The sequence below is a fragment of the Pseudophryne corroboree genome, unplaced genomic scaffold (genome assembly GCF_028390025.1).
Source record: "Pseudophryne corroboree isolate aPseCor3 unplaced genomic scaffold, aPseCor3.hap2 scaffold_945, whole genome shotgun sequence".
Taxonomy (NCBI): domain Eukaryota; kingdom Metazoa; phylum Chordata; class Amphibia; order Anura; family Myobatrachidae; genus Pseudophryne; species Pseudophryne corroboree.
In genome coordinates, this window is record NW_026970525.1 from 123,104 (window position 1) to 141,238 (window position 18,135).

The 18,135-nt window shown below is 35.5% G+C and overlaps 1 pseudogene; it reads left to right on the top strand.

Annotated features, from left to right (window-relative positions):
• Positions 1–830: 830 nt before the first annotated feature.
• Positions 831–1,009, top strand: LOC135048099 (U1 spliceosomal RNA; annotated as a pseudogene).
• The last annotated feature ends 17,126 nt before the right edge of the window (positions 1,010–18,135 follow it).

An 18,135-nucleotide genomic window follows, 5' to 3' on the forward strand; every position in this document is an offset into this window, starting at 1 on the left:
GTAAGGCAAGTAAAAGGGTGTGGGCCCTGCAGCACTACCTGTAGTTTGCATTGTGCATTGGAAGCCTAGTTTGCTGTCTGTTTCCACTTCTTTTTTCTTGAGCCCCTCCCGTCTATACCCTTGTGCACTATCCTGACTTCTCTTCCCGTCTGCTTACTTTGTGCCTTCCAAAGCACAATGCAAACTACAGTTAGTGCTGCAGGGCCCACACCCTTTTACTTGCCTTACAGAGCAGCTCTTGAGCTGTTACAGTGCCCAGCTGCTGCAAGAAATCAGCGTGAATGCTTCAGGGGCTGGGGCATGGCCAACATGAGCCCCACACCGAAGGAGGGTGGGGGTGTTTAATGCGAACTAGGGGTCTCGCACAATGCGAACTACAGGTAGTGCTGCAGGGCCCACACCCTTTTACTTGCCTTACAGAGCAGCTCTGGAGCTGTTACAGTGCCCAGCTGCTGCAAGAAATGTGAACTAGGGGTCATCCAAGTGCCGCAAAAGGCCGCCATGCCCTGCACGCCCCTTTTCTCTTTTCATATGCAGACGAGGGTTGAAGCCAACTTTGACCCACTGCTTGGATGACATCGCCATATGCAAATCCATCTGCTGCAGGCCTTCCCCCAGGAATGCTTGCACTAGTTGTTGCATTTGGTTTGTTGTTTGGGGGTGCTTCAGTATTAGGCAGCCTTCTGCCCTCCCATGTTCATCTGAAAATATGTGTTCTCCCTGCAGTTGTTGTCCCCAGATGAGAGTTCCCTTGTGCTGCCTCAGTTGAATCTCCTTTACTTGACAGAGATGTGCCTGAGCAGCGGCCCTCCCCAGCCCTATCCCAAATCATACTTATTTTGCATAGGAGATACCATGGTCATGAAGACTGTTCTCCCAGGGAGCGGTTCATTCATTGCATTCTGGGTATGCTGACCCCTGTGATTTCCCCAAATGTGGGAAACTCGACTGCATTATTTAATGCGAACTAGGGGTCATCCAAGCACCGCAAAAGGCCGCCATGCCCTGCATACCCCTTTTCTCTTTTCATAAGCAGACGAGGTTTGAAGCCAACTTTGACCCACTGCTTGGATGACATCACTTGCTGCCTTTCCAATGAAGCAAGTTTAATTTAATAATAGGTGAAAAACCATCCCTACAAAGGTGTTAATCAGATACTTGGCTTTGTGGACACTTTTCAGAGCACAAATTTGTTAGCATAAAATAAAGCCAGAAAATGAAGAGCTGTTTAATCACTCAATTGGATTTTTCTGCCAGCATATTTCTTTTTCTCTGCAACCCACTGCTAAATTGTGCTTCCTAGCTGTTTTTATAAAATCACTGAATCAAATCTAACTCTGATTACATCAGAGAAGGCCAGGTACCCTACACCATAACAGGGGGTTTGAAATTTTGACTTGTCTACTTAAAGATCACCAAAATCTGATAACAAGGTCAATTAAGTCTCTGGGTGGGATTGAACCACCAACCTTTTGGTTAATAGCCTTACACACTAACTGATTGCGCCACAGCAACACTTTGCAAAAGTCCATACTGACAAAGGCTAATAAGCATTCATCTAGAACGATTCCTAGAAACATTTTAAAAAGTCAATAATGTGGAGAGTTTTTGTAAGATGTTTCTTCCATCAACCAATGAAGAAACACATTGGTACTTTCCCATGATGAGTGAGTGCTTCAGGATCTTTTGCACTTACATGTGCAGCAGAGTACTGTAATGGAAGTGCTGGGTCCATAACCCAGAGGTAGGCAGATTGAAACTATCCTCTGCTATATGCATTTTTTTTTGTTAATTAAAGTAATCCAAAACTGGGATTGATATTTTTGCTCTTTTATTTTTACTTAAAGTACAATAACTTTTACCATTTTAATTTGTTTTAATAGTATATTGACAGTATTGTTTTCTTTCAAAAATCCAATTAATTTTCTTTACCCGATTATTAAAATGGTAATTGACAAAAACAAACTACATTGTCACCAGAAGAGCAATACAAAATGTACAAGTGATATATTAAAATCATCTTTCCAGCTTGAATTTCAATGATGCATTGGGGCAACGATTTTGTGAGAAACATCTTCACCCTTAAATAAAGATTTTCTTAATTCCTTACCTGTGTGCTAATTAGATATCACCTTGTTTTCATATTAAACAGACTTCCACATGAGAAAACAGCAAAGATGCAGTGGCGTTAATGTTTCCTGGTGTCAACCTGTATTATTTCCGTAGATATTGAAATGAGGATGCATCTTGCTGCCTTTCCAATGAAGCAAGTTTAATTTAGTAATAGGTGAAAAACCATCCCTACAAAGATGTTAATCAGATACTTGGCTTTGTGGACACTTTTCTGAGAACAAATTTGTTATCATAAAAATAAAGCCAGAAAATGAAGAGATGTTTAATCACTCAATTGGATTTTTCTGCCAGCATTTTTCTTTTTCTCTGCAACCCACTGCTAAATTGTGCTTCCTACCTGTTTTTTTTATAAAATCACTTAATCAAATCTAACTCTGATTACATCAGAGAAGGCCAGGTACCCTACACCATAAGAGGGGGTTTGCAATTTTGACTTGTCTACTTAAATATCACCAAAATCTGATCACAAGGTCAATTACGTCCCTGGGTGGGATTGAACCACCAACCTTTTGATAAATAGCTGAACACACTAACCGATTGCGCCACAGAGACACTTTGCAGAAAATACATACTGACAAAGACTAATAAGCATTCATCTAGAACGTTTCCTAGAAAAACTTTAAAAAGTCAATAATCTGGAGAGTTTTTGTAAGATGTTTCTTCCAGCAACCAATGAAGAAACACATTGGTACTTTCGCATGATGAGTGAGTGCTTCAGGATCTCTTGCACTTACATGTGCAGCAGAGTACTGCAATGGAAGCATGCTGGGCCCATAACCCAGAGGTAGGCATTGAAATGAGGATGCATCTTGCTGCCTTTCCAATGAAGCAAGTTTAATTTAGTAATAGGTGAAAAACCATCCCTACAAATATGTTAATCAGATACTTGGCTTTGTGGACACTTTTCAGAGAACAAATTTGTTATCATAAAAATAAAGCCAGAAAATGAAGAGCTGTTTAATCACTCAATTGGATTTTTCTGCCAGCATTTTTCTTTTTCTCTGCAACCCACTGCTAAATTGTGCTTCCTAGCTGTTTTTTTATAAAATCACTTAATCAAATCTAACTCTGATTACATCAGAGAAGGCCAGGTACCCTACACCATAAGAGGGGGTTTGCAATTTTGACTTGTCTACTTAAATATCACCAAAATCTGATCACAAGGTCAATTACGTCCCTGGGTGGGATTGAACCACCAACCTTTTGATTAATAGCTGAACACACTAACCGATTGCGCCACAGAGACACTTTGCAAAAAGTACATACTGACAAAGACTAATAAGCATTCATCTAGAACGTTTCCTAGAAAAACTTTAAAAAGTCAATAATCTGGAGAGTTTTTGTAAGATGTTTCTTCCAGCAACCAATGAAGAAACACATTGGTACTTTCGCATGATGAGTGAGTGCTTCAGGATCTCTTGCACTTACATGTGTAGCAGAGTACTGCACTGGAAGCATGCTGGGCCCATAACCCAGAGGTAGGCAGATTGAAACTATCCTTTGCTATATGCATTTTTTTTTGTTCATTAAAGTAATCCAAAACTGGGATTGATATTTTAGCTTTTATTTTTACTTAAAGTACAATAACTTTTACCATTTTAATTTGTTTTAATAGTATATTGACAGTATTGTTTTCTTTCAAAAATCCAATTAATTTTCTTTACCCGATTATTAAAATGGTAATTGACAAAAACAAACTACATTGTCACCAGAAGAGCAATACAAAATGTACAAGTGATATATTAAAATCATCTTTCCAGCTTGAATTTCAATGATGCATTGGGGCAACGATTTTGTGAGAAACATCTTCACCCTTAAATAAAGATTTTCTTAATTCCTTACCTGTGTGCTAATTAGATATCACCTTGTTTTCACATTAAACAGACTTCCATATGAGAAAACAGCAAAGATGCAGTGGCTTGGATTTTTGAAAGAAAACAATACTGTCAATATACTATTAAAACAAATTAAAATGGTAAAAGTTATTGTACTTTAAGTAAAAATAAAAGCTAAAATATCAATCCCAGTTATGAATTACTTTAATGTACAAAAAAATAATGCATATAGCAAAGGATAGTTTCAATAAGATGCATCCTCATTTCAATATCTACGGAAATAATACAGGTTGACACCAGGAAACATTAACGCCACTGCATCTTTGCTGTTTTCTCATGTGGAAGTCTGTTTAATGTGAAAACAAGGTGATATCTAATTAGCACACAGGTAAGGAATTAAGAAAATCTTTATTTAAGGGTGAAGATGTTTCTCACAAAATCGTTGCCCCAATGCATCATTGAAATTCAAGCTGGAAAGATGATTTTAATATATCACTTGTACATTTTGTATTGCTCTTCTGGTGACAATGTAGTTTGTTTTTGTCAATTACCATTTTAATAATCGGGTAAAGAAAATTAATTGGATTTTTGAAAGAAAACAATACTGTCAATATACTATTAAAACAAATTAAAATGGTAAAAGTTATTGTACTTTAAGTAAAAATAAAAGAGCAAAAATATCAATCCCAGTTTTGGATTACTTTAATTAACAAAAAAAATGCATATAGCAGAGGATAGTTTCAATCTGCCTACCTCTGGGTTATGGACCCAGCATGCTTCCATTACAGTACTCTGCTGCACATGTAAGTGCAAGAGATCCTGAAGCACTCACTCATCATGGGAAAGTACCAATGTGTTTCTTCATTGGTTGATGGAAGAAACATCTTACAAAAACTCTCCACATTATTGACTTTTTAAAATGTTTCTAGGAATCGTTCTAGATGAATGCTTATTAGCCTTTGTCAGTATATAGTTTTGCAAAGTGTCGCTGTGGCGCAATCAGTTAGTGTGTAAGGCTATTAACCAAAAGGTTGGTGGTTCAATCCCACCCAGGGACGTAATTGACCTTGTTATCAGATTTTGGTGATCTTTAAGTAGACAAGTCAAAATTTCAAACCCCCTGTTATGGTGTAGGGTACCTGGCCTTCTCTGATGTAATCAGAGTTAGATTTGATTCAGTGATTTTATAAAAACAGCTAGGAAGCACAATTTAGCAGTGGGTTGCAGAGAAAAAGAAATATGCTGGCAGAAAAATCCAATTGAGTGATTAAACAGCTCTTCATTTTCTGGCTTTATTTTTATGCTAACTAATTTGTTCTCTGAAAAGTGTCCACAAAGCCAAGTATCTGATTAACATATTTGTAGTGATGGTTTTTCACCTATTACTAAATTAAACTTGCTTCATTGGAAAGGCAGCAAGATGCATCCTCATTTCAATATCTACTGAAATAATACAGGTTGACACCAGGAAACATTAACGCCACTGCATCCTTGCTGCTTTCTCATGTGGAAGTCTGTTTAATGTGAAAACAAGGTGATATCTAATTAGCACACAGGTAAGGAATTAAGAAAATCTTTATTTAAGGGTGAAGATGTTTCTCACAAAATCGTTGCCCCAATGCATCATTGAAATTCAAGCTGGAAAGATGATTTTAATATATCACTTGTACATTTTGTATTGCTCTTCTGGTGACAATGTAGTTTGTTTTTGTCAATTACCATTTTAATACTCGGGTAAAGAAAATTAATTGGATTTTTGAAAGAAAACAATACTGTCAATATACTATTAAAACAAATTAAAATGGTAAAAGTTATTGTACTTTAAGTAAAAATAAAAGCTAAAATATCAATCCCAGTTTTGGATTACTTTAATGAACAAAAAAAAAATGCATATAGCAAAGGATAGTTTCAATCTGCCTACCTCTGGGTTATGGGCCCAGCATGCTTCCAGTGCAGTACTCTGCTGCACATGTAAGTGCAAGAGATCCTGAAGCACTCACTCATCATGCGAAAGTACCAATGTGTTTCTTCATTGGTTGCTGGAAGAAACATCTTACAAAAACTCTCCAGATTATTGACTTTTTAAAGTTTTTCTAGGAAACGTTCTAGATGAATGCTTATTAGTCTTTGTCAGTATGCACTTTTTGCAAAGTGTCTCTGTGGCGCAATCGGTTAGTGTGTTCAGCTATTAATCAAAAGGTTGGTGGTTCAATCCCACCCAGGGATGTAATTGACCTTGTGATCAGATTTTGGTGATATTTAAGTAGACAAGTCAAAATTTCGAAAACCCCTGTTATGGTGTAGGGTACCTGGCCTTCTCTGATGTAATCAGAGTTAGATTTGATTCAGTGATTTTATAAAAACAGCTAGGAAGCACAATTTAGCAGTGGGTTGCAGAGAAAAAGAAATATGCTGGCAAAAAAATCCAATTGACTGATTAAACAGCTCTTCATTTTCTGGCTTTATTTTTATGCTAACAAATTTGTTCTCTGAAAAGTGTCCACAAAGCCAAGTATCTGATTAACATATTTGTAGGGATGGTTTTTCACCTATTACTAAATTAAACTTGCTTCATTGGAAAGGCAGCAAGATGCATCCTCATTTCAATATCTACTGAAATAATACAGGTTGACACCAGGAAACATTAACGCCACTGCATCCTTGCTGCTTTCTCATGTGGAAGTCTGTTTAATGTGAAAACAAGGTGATATCTAATTAGCACACAGGTAAGGAATTAAGAAAATCTTTATTTAAGGGTGAAGATGTTTCTCACAAAATCGTTGCCCCAATGCATCATTGAAATTCAAGCTGGAAAGATGATTTTAATATATCACTTGTACATTTTGTATTGCTCTTCTGGTGACAATGTAGTTTGCTTTTGTCAATTACCATTTTAATAATCGGGTAAAGAAAATTAATTGGATTTTTGAAAGAAAACAATACTGTCAATATACTATTAAAACAAATTAAAATGGTAAAAGTTATTGTACTTTAAGTAAAAATAAAAGAGCAAAAATATCAATCCCAGTTTTGGATTACTTTAATTAACAAAAAAAAAATGCATATAGCAGAGGATAGTTTCAATCTGCCTACCTCTGGGTTATGGACCCAGCATGCTTCCATTACAGTACTCTGCTGCACATGTAAGTGCAAGAGATCCTGAAGCACTCACTCATCATGGGAAAGTACCAATGTGTTTCTTCATTGGTTGCTGGAAGAAACATCTTACAAAAACTCTCCAGATTATTGACTTTTTAAAGTTTTTCTAGGAAACGTTCTAGATGAATGCTTATTAGTCTTTGTCAGTATGGACTTTTTGCAAAGTGTCTCTGTGGCGCAATCGGTTAGTGTGTTCAGCTATTAGTCAAAAGGTTGGTGGTTCAATCCCACCCAGGGACCTAATTGACCTTGTGATCAGATTTTGGTGATATTTAAGTAGACAAGTCAAAATTGCAAACCCCCTCTTATGGTGTAGGGTACCTGGCCTTCTCTGATGTAATCAGAGTTAAATTTGATTAAGTGATTTTATAAAAAATCAGCTAGGAAGCACAATTTAGCAGTTGGTTGCAGAGAAAAAGAAAAATGCTGGCAGAAAAATCCAATTGAGTGATTAAACAGCTCTTCATTTTCTGGCTTTATTTTTATGATAACAAATTTGTTCTCTGAAAAGTGTCCACAAAGCCAAGTATCTGATTAACATCTTTGTAGGGATGGTTTTTCACCTATTACTAAATTAAACTTGCTTCATTGGAAAGGCAGCAAGATGCATCCTCATTTCAATATCTACGGAAATAATACAGGTTGACACCAGGAAACATTAACGCCACTGCATCTTTGCTGTTTTCTCATGTGGAAGTCTGTTTAATGTGAAAACAAGGTGATATCTAATTAGCACACAGGTAAGGAATTAAGAAAATCTTTATTTAAGGGTGAAGATGTTTCTCACAAAATCGTTGCCCCAATGCATCATTGAAATTCAAGCTGGAAAGATGATTTTAATATATCACTTGTACATTTTGTATTGCTCTTCTGGTGACAATGTAGTTTGTTTTTGTCAATTACCATTTTAATAATCGGGTAAAGAAAATTAATTGGATTTTTGAAAGAAAACAATACTGTCAATATACTATTAAAACAAATTAAAATGGTAAAAGTGATTGTACTTTAAGTAAAAATAAAAGAGCAAAAATATCAATCCCAGTTTTGGATTACTTTAATTAACAAAAAAAATGCATATAGCAGAGGATAGTTTCAATCTGCCTACCTCTGGGTTATGGACCCAGCATGCTTCCATTACAGTACTCTACTGCACATGTAAGTGCAAGAGATCCTGAAGCACTCACTCATCATGGGAAAGTACCAATGTGTTTCTTCATTGGTTGATGGAAGAAACATCTTACAAAAACTCTCCACATTATTGACTTTTTAAAATGTTTCTAGGAATCGTTCTAGATGAATGCTTATTAGCCTTTGTCAGTATATAGCTTTGCAAAGTGTCGCTGTGGCGCAATCAGTTAGTGTGTAAGGCTATTAACCAAAAGGTTGGTGGTTCAATCCCACCCAGGGACTTAATTGACCTTGTTATCAGATTTTGGTGATCTTTAAGTAGACAAGTCAAAATTTCAAACCCCCTGTTATGGTGTAGGGTACCTGGCCTTCTCTGATGTAATCAGAGTTAGATTTGATTCAGTGATTTTATAAAAACAGCTAGGAAGCACAATTTAGCAGTGGGTTGCAGAGAAAAAGAAATATGCTGGCAGAAAAATCCAATTGAGTGATTAAACAGCTCTTCATTTTCTGGCTTTATTTTTATGCTAACTAATTTGTTCTCTGAAAAGTGTCCACAAAGCCAAGTATCTGATTAACATATTTGTAGTGATGGTTTTTCACCTATTACTAAATTAAACTTGCTTCATTGGAAAGGCAGCAAGATGCATCCTCATTTCAATATCTACTGAAATAATACAGGTTGACACCAGGAAACATTAACGCCACTGCTACCTTGCTGCTTTCTCATGTGGAAGTCTGTTTAATGTGAAAACAAGGTGATATCTAATTAGCACACAGGTAAGGAATTAAGAAAATCTTTATTTAAGGGTGAAGATGTTTCTCACAAAATCGTTGCCCCAATGCATCATTGAAATTCAAGCTGGAAAGATGATTTTAATATATCACTTGTACATTTTGTATTGCTCTTCTGGTGACAATGTAGTTTGTTTTTGTCAATTACCATTTTAATACTCGGGTAAAGAAAATTAATTGGATTTTTGAAAGAAAACAATACTGTCAATATACTATTAAAACAAATTAAAATGGTAAAAGTTATTGTACTTTAAGTAAAAATAAAAGCTAAAATATCAATCCCAGTTTTGGATTACTTTAATGAACAAAAAAAAAATGCGTATAGCAAAGGATAGTTTCAATCTGCCTACCTCTGGGTTATGGGCCCAGCATGCTTCCAGTGCAGTACTCTGCTGCACATGTAAGTGCAAGAGATCCTGAAGCACTCACTCATCATGCGAAAGTACCAATGTGTTTCTTCATTGGTTGCTGGAAGAAACATCTTACAAAAACTCTCCAGATTATTGACTTTTTAAAGTTTTTCTAGGAAACGTTCTAGATGAATGCTTATTAGTCTTTGTCAGTATGTACTTTTTGCAAAGTGTCTCTGTGGCGCAATCGGTTAGTGTGTTCAGCTATTAATCAAAAGGTTGGTGGTTCAATCCCACCCAGGGATGTAATTGACCTTGTGATCAGATTTTGGTGATATTTAAGTAGACAAGTCAAAATTTCGAAAACCCCTGTTATGGTGTAGGGTACCTGGCCTTCTCTGATGTAATCAGAGTTAGATTTGATTCAGTGATTTTATAAAAACAGCTAGGAAGCACAATTTAGCAGTGGGTTGCAGAGAAAAAGAAATATGCTGGCAAAAAAATCCAATTGACTGATTAAACAGCTCTTCATTTTCTGGCTTTATTTTTATGCTAACAAATTTGTTCTCTGAAAAGTGTCCACAAAGCCAAGTATCTGATTAACATCTTTGTAGGGATGGTTTTTCACCTATTACTAAATTAAACTTGCTTCATTGGAAAGGCAGCAAGATGCATCCTCATTTCAATATCTACTGAAATAATACAGGTTGACACCAGGAAACATTAACGCCACTGCATCCTTGCTGCTTTCTCATGTGGAAGTCTGTTTAATGTGAAAACAAGGTGATATCTAATTAGCACACAGGTAAGGAATTAAGAAAATCTTTATTTAAGGGTGAAGATGTTTCTCACAAAATCGTTGCCCCAATGCATCATTGAAATTCAAGCTGGAAAGATGATTTTAATATATCACTTGTACATTTTGTATTGCTCTTCTGGTGACAATGTAGTTTGCTTTTGTCAATTACCATTTTAATAATCGGGTAAAGAAAATTAATTGGATTTTTGAAAGAAAACAATACTGTCAATATACTATTAAAACAAATTAAAATGGTAAAAGTTATTGTACTTTAAGTAAAAATAAAAGAGCAAAAATATCAATCCCAGTTTTGGATTACTTTAATTAACAAAAAAAAAATGCATATAGCAGAGGATAGTTTCAATCTGCCTACCTCTGGGTTATGGACCCAGCATGCTTCCATTACAGTACTCTGCTGCACATGTAAGTGCAAGAGATCCTGAAGCACTCACTCATCATGGGAAAGTACCAATGTGTTTCTTCATTGGTTGATGGAAGAAACATCATACAAAAACTCTCCACATTATTGACTTTTTAAAATGTTTCTAGGAATCGTTCTAGATGAATGCTTATTAGCCTTTGTCAGTATGTACTTTTGCAAAGTGTCGCGGTGGCGCAATCAGTTAGTGTGTAAGGCTATTAACCAAAAGGTTGGTGGTTCAATCCCACCCAGGGACTTAATTGACCTTGTTATCAGATTTTGGTGATCTTTAAGTAGACAAGTCAAAATTTCAAACCCCCTGTTATGGTGTAGGGTACCTGGCCTTCTCTGATGTAATCAGAGTTAGATTTGATTCAGTGATTTTATAAAAACAGCTAGGAAGCACAATTTAGCAGTGGGTTGCAGAGAAAAAGAAAAATGCTGGCAGAAAAATCCAATTGAGTGATTAAACAGCTCTTCATTTTCTGGCTTTATTTTTATGCTAACTAATTTGTTCTCTGAAAAGTGTCCACAAAGCCAAGTATCTGATTAACATATTTGTAGGGATGGTTTTTCACCTATTACTAAATTAAACTTGCTTCATTGGAAAGGCAGCAAGATGCATCCTCATTTCAATATCTACTGAAATAATACAGGTTGACACCAGGAAACATTAACGCCACTGCATCCTTGCTGCTTTCTCATGTGGAAGTCTGTTTAATGTGAAAACAAGGTGATATCTAATTAGCACACAGGTAAGGAATTAAGAAAATCTTTATTTAAGGGTGAAGATGTTTCTCACAAAATCGTTGCCCCAATGCATCATTGAAATTCAAGCTGGAAAGATGATTTTAATATATCACTTGTACATTTTGTATTGCTCTTCTGGTGACAATGTAGTTTGTTTTTGTCAATTACCATTTTAATAATCGGGTAAAGAAAATTAATTGGATTTTTGAAAGAAAACAATACTGTCAATATACTATTAAAACAAATTAAAATGGTAAAAGTTATTGTACTTTAAGTAAAAATAAAAGCTAAAATATCAATCCCAGTTTTGGATTACTTTAATGAACAAAAAAAAAAGCATATAGCAAAGGATAGTTTCAATCTGCCTACCTCTGGGTTATGGACCCAGCATGCTTCCATTGCAGTACTCTGCTGCACATGTAAGTGCAAGAGATCCTGAAGCACTCACTCATCATGCGAAAGTACCAATGTGTTTCTTCATTGGTTGCTGGAAGAAACATCTTACAAACACTCTCCAGATTATTGACTTTTTAAAGTTTTTCTAGGAAACGTTCTAGATGAATGCTTATTAGTCTTTGTCAGTATATACTTTTTGCAAAGTGTCTCTGTGGCGCAATCGGTTAGTGTGTTCAGCTATTAATCAAAAGGTTGGTGGTTCAATCCCACCCAGGGACGTAATTGACCTTGTGATCAGATTTTGGTGATATTTAAGTAGACAAGTCAAAATTGCAAACCCCATCTTATGGTGTAGGGTACCTGGCCTTCTCTGATGTAATCAGAGTTAGATTTGATTCAGTGATTTTATAAAAACAGCTAGGAAGCACAATTTAGCAGTGGGTTGCAGAGAAAAAGAAATATGCTGGCAGAAAAATCCAATTGAATGATTAAACAGCTCTTCATTTTCTGGCTTTATTTTTATGCTAACTAATTTGTTCTCTGAAAAGTGTCCACAAAGCCAAGTATCTGATTAACATCTTTGTAGGGATGGTTTTTCACCTATTACTAAATTAAACTTGCTTCATTGGAAAGGCAGCAAGATGCATCCTCATTTCAATATCTACTGAAATAATACAGGTTGACACCAGGAAACATTAACGCCACTGCATCCTTGCTGCTTTCTCATGTGGAAGTCTGTTTAATGTGAAAACAAGGTGATATCTAATTAGCACACAGGTAAGGAATTAAGAAAATCTTTATTTAAGGGTGAAGATGTTTCTCACAAAATCGTTGCCCCAATGCATCATTGAAATTCAAGCTGGAAAGATGATTTTAATATATCACTTGTACATTTTGTATTGCTCTTCTGGTGACAATGTAGTTTGTTTTTGTCAATTACCATTTTAATAATCGGGTAAAGAAAATTAATTGGATTTTTGAAAGAAAACAATACTGTCAATATACTATTAGAAAAAATTAAAATGGTAAAAGTTATTGTACTTTAAGTAAAAATAAAAGCTAAAATATCAATCCCAGTTTTGGATTACTTTAATGAACAAAAAAAAATGCATATAGCAAAGGATAGTTTCAATCTGCCTACCTCTGGGTTATGGGCCCAGCATGCTTCCAGTGCAGTACTCTGCTGCACATGTAAGTGCAAGAGATCCTGAAGCACTCACTCATCATGCGAAAGTACCAATGTGTTTCTTCATTGGTTGCTGGAAGAAACATCTTACAAAAACTCTCCAGATTATTGACTTTTTAAAGTTTTTCTAGGAAACGTTCTAGATGAATGCTTATTAGTCTTTGTCAGTATGTACTTTTTGCAAAGTGTCTCTGTGGCGCAATCGGTTAGTGTGTTCAGCTATTAATCAAAAGGTTGGTGGTTCAATCCCACCCAGGGACGTAATTGACCTTGTGATCAGATTTTGGTGATATTTAAGTAGACAAGTCAAAATTTCGAAAACCCCTGTTATGGTGTAGGGTACCTGGCCTTCTCTGATGTAATCAGAGTTAGATTTGATTCAGTGATTTTATAAAAACAGCTAGGAAGCACAATTTAGCAGTGGGTTGCAGAGAAAAAGAAATATGCTGGCAAAAAAATCCAATTGACTGATTAAACAGCTCTTCATTTTCTGGCTTTATTTTTATGCTAACAAATTTGTTCTCTGAAAAGTGTCCACAAAGCCAAGTATCTGATTAACATCTTTGTAGGGATGGTTTTTCACCTATTACTAAATTAAACTTGCTTCATTGGAAAGGCAGCAAGATGCATCCTCATTTCAATATCTACTGAAATAATACAGGTTGACACCAGGAAACATTAACGCCACTGCATCCTTGCTGCTTTCTCATGTGGAAGTCTGTTTAATGTGAAAACAAGGTGATATCTAATTAGCACACAGGTAAGGAATTAAGAAAATCTTTATTTAAGGGTGAAGATGTTTCTCACAAAATCGTTGCCCCAATGCATCATTGAAATTCAAGCTGGAAAGATGATTTTAATATATCACTTGTACATTTTGTATTGCTCTTCTGGTGACAATGTAGTTTGCTTTTGTCAATTACCATTTTAATAATCGGGTAAAGAAAATTAATTGGATTTTTGAAAGAAAACAATACTGTCAATATACTATTAAAACAAATTAAAATGGTAAAAGTTATTGTACTTTAAGTAAAAATAAAAGAGCAAAAATATCAATCCCAGTTTTGGATTACTTTAATTAACAAAAAAAAAATGCATATAGCAGAGGATAGTTTCAATCTGCCTACCTCTGGGTTATGGACCCAGCATGCTTCCATTACAGTACTCTGCTGCACATGTAAGTGCAAGAGATCCTGAAGCACTCACTCATCATGGGAAAGTACCAATGTGTTTCTTCATTGGTTGCTGGAAGAAACATCTTACAAAAACTCTCCAGATTATTGACTTTTTAAAGTTTTTCTAGGAAACGTTCTAGATGAATGCTTATTAGTCTTTGTCAGTATGGACTTTTTGCAAAGTGTCTCTGTGGCGCAATCGGTTAGTGTGTTCAGCTATTAGTCAAAAGGTTGGTGGTTCAATCCCACCCAGGGACGTAATTGACCTTGTGATCAGATTTTGGTGATATTTAAGTAGACAAGTCAAAATTGCAAACCCCCTCTTATGGTGTAGGGTACCTGGCCTTCTCTGATGTAATCAGAGTTAGATTTGATTAAGTGATTTTATAAAAAATCAGCTAGGAAGCACAATTTAGCAGTGGGTTGCAGAGAAAAAGAAAAATGCTGGCAGAAAAATCCAATTGAGTGATTAAACAGCTCTTCATTTTCTGGCTTTATTTTTATGATAACAAATTTGTTCTCTGAAAAGTGTCCACAAAGCCAAGTATCTGATTAACATCTTTGTAGGGATGGTTTTTCACCTATTACTAAATTAAACTTGCTTCATTGGAAAGGCAGCAAGATGCATCCTCATTTCAATATCTACGGAAATAATACAGGTTGACACCAGGAAACATTAACGCCACTGCATCTTTGCTGTTTTCTCATGTGGAAGTCTGTTTAATGTGAAAACAAGGTGATATCTAATTAGCACACAGGTAAGGAATTAAGAAAATCTTTATTTAAGGGTGAAGATGTTTCTCACAAAATCGTTGCCCCAATGCATCATTGAAATTCAAGCTGGAAAGATGATTTTAATATATCACTTGTACATTTTGTATTGCTCTTCTGGTGACAATGTAGTTTGTTTTTGTCAATTACCATTTTAATAATCGGGTAAAGAAAATTAATTGGATTTTTGAAAGAAAACAATACTGTCAATATACTATTAAAACAAATTAAAATGGTAAAAGTTATTGTACTTTAAGTAAAAAAAAAAGAGCAAAAATATCAATCCCAGTTTTGGATTACTTTAATTAACAAAAAAAATGCATATAGCAGAGGATAGTTTCAATCTGCCTACCTCTGGGTTATGGACCCAGCATGCTTCCATTACAGTACTCTGCTGCACATGTAAGTGCAAGAGATCCTGAAGCACTCACTCATCATGGGAAAGTACCAATGTGTTTCCTCATTGGTTGATGGAAGAAACATCTTACAAAAACTCTCCACATTATTGACTTTTTAAAATGTTTCTAGGAATCGTTCTAGATGAATGCTTATTAGCCTTTGTCAGTATATAGTTTTGCAAAGTGTCGCTGTGGCGCAATCAGTTAGTGTGTAAGGCTCTTAACCAAAAGGTGGGTGGTTCAATCCCACCCAGGGACTTAATTGACATTGTTATCAGATTTTGGTGATCTTTAAGTAGACAAGTCAAAATTTCAAACCCCCTGTTATGGTGTAGGGTACCTGGCCTTCTCTGATGTAATCAGAGTTAGATTTGATTCAGTGATTTTATAAAAACAGCTAGGAAGCACAATTTAGCAGTGGGTTGCAGAGAAAAAGAAATATGCTGGCAGAAAAATCCAATTGAGTGATTAAACAGCTCTTCATTTTCTGGCTTTATTTTTATGCTAACTAATTTGTTCTCTGAAAAGTGTCCACAAAGCCAAGTATCTGATTAACATATTTGTAGTGATGGTTTTTCACCTATTACTAAATTAAACTTGCTTCATTGGAAAGGCATCAAGATGCATCCTCATTTCAATATCTACTGAAATAATACAGGTTGACACCAGGAAACATTAACGCCACTGCATCCTTGCTGCTTTCTCATGTGGAAGTCTGTTTAATGTGAAAACAAGGTGATATCTAATTAGCACACAGGTAAGGAATTAAGAAAATCTTTATTTAAGGGTGAAGATGTTTCTCACAAAATCGTTGCCCCAATGCATCATTGAAATTCAAGCTGGAAAGATGATTTTAATATATCACTTGTACATTTTGTATTGCTCTTCTGGTGACAATGTAGTTTGTTTTTGTCAATTACCATTTTAATAATCGGGTAAAGAAAATTAATTGGATTTTTGAAAGAAAACAATACTGTCAATATACTATTAAAACAAATTAAAATGGTAAAAGTTATTGTACTTTAAGTAAAAATAAAAGAGCAAAAATATCAATCCCAGTTTTGGATTACTTTAATTAACAAAAAAAATGCATATAGCAGAGGATAGTTTCAATCTGCCTACCTCTGGGTTATGGACCCAGCATGCTTCCATTACAGTACTCTGCTGCACATGTAAGTGCAAGAGATCCTGAAGCACTCACTCATCATGGGAAAGTACCAATGTGTTTCTTCATTGGTTGATGGAAGAAACATCTTACAAAAACTCTCCACATTATTGACTTTTTAAAATGTTTCTAGGAATCGTTCTAGATGAATGCTTATTAGCCTTTGTCAGTATATAGCTTTGCAAAGTGTCGCTGTGGCGCAATCAGTTAGTGTATAAGGCTATTAACCAAAAGGTTGGTGGTTCAATCCCACCCAGGGACTTAATTGACCTTGTTATCAGATTTTGGTGATCTTTAAGTAGACAAGTCAAAATTTCAAACCCCCTGTTATGGTGTAGGGTACCTGGCCTTCTCTGATGTAATCAGAGTTAGATTTGATTCAGTGATTTTATAAAAACAGCTAGGAAGCACAATTTAGCAGTGGGTTGCAGAGAAAAAGAAATATGCTGGCAGAAAAATCCAATTGAGTGATTAAACAGCTCTTCATTTTCTGGCTTTATTTTTATGCTAACTAATTTGTTCTCTGAAAAGTGTCCACAAAGCCAAGTATCTGATTAACATATTTGTAGTGATGGTTTTTCACCTATTACTAAATTAAACTTGCTTCATTGGAAAGGCAGCAAGATGCATCCTCATTTCAATATCTACTGAAATAATACAGGTTGACACCAGGAAACATTAACGCCACTGCATCCTTGCTGCTTTCTCATGTGGAAGTCTGTTTAATGTGAAAACAAGGTGATATCTAATTAGCACACAGGTAAGGAATTAAGAAAATCTTTATTTAAGGGTGAAGATGTTTCTCACAAAATCGTTGCCCCAATGCATCATTGAAATTCAAGCTGGAAAGATGATTTTAATATATCACTTGTACATTTTGTATTGCTCTTCTGGTGACAATGTAGTTTGTTTTTGTCAATTACCATTTTAATAATCGGGTAAAGAAAATTAATTGGATTTTTGAAAGAAAACAATACTGTCAATATACTATTAAAACAAATTAAAATGGTAAAAGTTATTGTACTTTAAGTAAAAATAAAAGAGCAAAAATATCAATCCCAGTTTTGGATTACTTTAATTAACAAAAAAAATGCATATAGCAGAGGATAGTTTCAATCTGCCTACCTCTGGGTTATGGACCCAGCATGCTTCCATTGCAGTTCTCTGCTGCACATGTAAGTGCAAGAGATCCTGAAGCACTCACTCATCATGCGAAAGTACCAATGTGTTTCTTCATTGGTTGCTGGAAGAAACATCTTACAAACACTCTCCAGATTATTGACTTTTTAAAGTTTTTCTAGGAAACGTTCTAGATGAATGCTTATTAGTCTTTGTCAGTATATACTTTTTGCAAAGTGTCTCTGTGGCGCAATCGGTTAGTGTGTTCAGCTATTAATCAAAAGGTTGGTGGTTCAATCCCACCCAGGGACGTAATTGACCTTGTGATCAGATTTTGGTGATATTTAAGTAGACAAGTCAAAATTGCAAACCCCATCTTATGGTGTAGGGTACCTGGCCTTCTCTGATGTAATCAGAGTTAGATTTGATTCAGTGATTTTATAAAAACAGCTAGGAAGCACAATTTAGCAGTGGGTTGCAGAGAAAAAGAAATATGCTGGCAGAAAAATCCAATTGAATGATTAAACAGCTCTTTATTTTCTGGCTTTATTTTTA